General features: G+C 34.1%; 1 pseudogene; it reads left to right on the top strand.

Moving 5' to 3' along the window:
- LOC119594095 overlaps window positions 1-1,143 on the top strand; it is a 13,429-nt pseudogene extending 12,286 nt beyond the window's left edge.
- The last annotated feature ends 1,068 nt before the right edge of the window (window positions 1,144-2,211 follow it).

The following is a 2,211-nucleotide window of genomic DNA, read 5'->3' as shown; positions in this document are numbered from 1 at the left end:
AAGTCTGAACATACATGATTAGTGAGAGAATAGCGAATATATATTTAGGAATAGATATTATACTTCTGTAACACTTTCTTTCTCCTTTTCAGATTTGTCTTATGGAAACTCCAAACTTGACTGAATATATTGCACATTCTTCAAATCATGAAAAACAGTTAGTTAAAGAGGCTTTCAAGATGAGGAATGATGTCCCTGAAACAAAGAAAGAAAATGAAAAGAGCCTTGAAGAAAAAACAGCTGTTAATTCAAATAAATCAGTAAAGGTTAAGATGGAGGCTTCCAGAGAAGCACCAGTGAATTCAACCAGTCATGAAATTGGTGCAGAGACAATTATGTTTGAAACTGTTACTACTGCTAATGATGACCAAAATACTCAGGTCATCACCATTAAGCTAGAGGACATGGAGGAAACACGAACACATGATCAGGAAATGGGCTTGTTAAGCTCCCAGAACAGACTTGAAAGTTATCACAAGGGGAATGAAGGTTGTAAGTCAGGAGACTGCACCATGACAGAGGAAGATACTATATTAAACACCAGTGCTTCAGAGAGGACAGTTCTGGGCATTGTTGACAACAGCAATTCAGAAGCAACAGTATTAAGTGTCAATGGAGACCAGACACTGATGAGCCTTCCTCAAGTTGTGTTATCAGAAGATGGCCATCAGTATATCATTGGAATCACTCCAGATGGCATTAATGCTAATGAGACAAGTATTTTTGCCTTACAGCAAACTGAAGAGCAGCAATAAAGTGAATGCCAAGTTCAACTGTGATAATGTGATGTCCATATGTTGTTATTGTTGTTGGATTAAGAAATGGCAGCTTGTAACATCTGGATCTTATTTTTCTAGGTACTTTTTGTCTGCCAAACCATAATGATATTAAGTCATTGTTATTGTTCAATTTAATATTTTGATAAGCAGTTATATGTATTATTCACAATGTTATTACTAAAATGACTTTACTAGTCTTATGTTTTTTCGGGGATCATAAATTTCTTGTCAATCAGTACTTTGCTAGATGTTTTAAATGAGAAAGAGATAGACCATTCATTTTTAAAGCTATGAGTGAAGTAATATTCTAGATTTATATGAAGTATTCCCACCATTCCTATAACGTTCACTAGATGTTCCATTTCAACCTGTTCCTCTTGAACACCTCCCCTCTTTTTTTGTTACTTGGGTGATGAAACATTTCTTTTAGTGAATCTGTAACACTCTAACAGTGACACTAATGATGAAGAAAAGTTTTTTGCATTTATCAATTCCTGCCCTATATGTAAGTACTACTAGTATGAAGAAATTTTGGAGTTGTACAGGAAGATTTTAGCTTTTACATCATTGTTTAAGAAATTTTGTATGAAGTGGGAAAATGCACAGGTTTTGATCCTCTTCGAATCCTTAGGTAATCCCTTTACTACTGCTTTGATGAGTTCCAAGTTTTTTTTTTTCTGAATGTTTAAGTTGTTTAATAGAGCAAGCTCCGTATTTATACTTTTAAATTTTTGAAAAAAGTTTTTGAAAATGCATTTCTATAAACATTGTCATATGTATAGTTATTGCTTAGATAAAAAAAAGTTGATTGGCTGCATGCAGTTTTATATTCTACAGATTTAACATATTTTACCTTATTTCTCAGAATTGTTATACATTGTGTGTTTTTTGCTCTAGATCTCATGCACGATCTCATGCTTATTTTTAATTATACAATCACTGCCATGTTGTGATGATTATTATTTAATGATGCACTCTCTATGCATTGTTAAAATAGGAAGATATATGAATTCTACTAATTATGTATATTAATTTTAGTAGTTCTGTAAGTTCTATTATCCTTCCATAGTGTGTAAGTGTTTACTAGTGGTTGTACTTGCTTATCCCATGTTTACCATTTGGCAGCTTTGTATTGGATTAACTCTTATGTAGCTGTAGCTTCTCTCCATTTTGTGGAACGTTGGATTCTGCATCTACACTTTTATGTGCTTTTATCCTCCAGTGCTTTGTTGGGTAGAGAGTCTGGTGAACCTTAAGGCACTCCACAGGAGATGATGCCCAAACTCAGTGCCTTGTCTGTGTTGAGCTGTGAAAATGTCTTGTCCAGTGCCATTCCCTCCTGTGTTTTTTGTCCTGAGTTATATTTTTATGGTAAGAGTGGTGTGCTAATGTCTGTGTATGATAAAGTAAAATGAATGAAAGTGGCTGATGA

This window comes from Penaeus monodon, chromosome 33 (genome assembly GCF_015228065.2).
Source record: "Penaeus monodon isolate SGIC_2016 chromosome 33, NSTDA_Pmon_1, whole genome shotgun sequence".
Classification (NCBI taxonomy): domain Eukaryota; kingdom Metazoa; phylum Arthropoda; class Malacostraca; order Decapoda; family Penaeidae; genus Penaeus; species Penaeus monodon.
The sequence above is the reverse complement of the archived record's forward strand: the minus strand, read 5'-3'. Positions and strand labels throughout refer to the sequence as shown.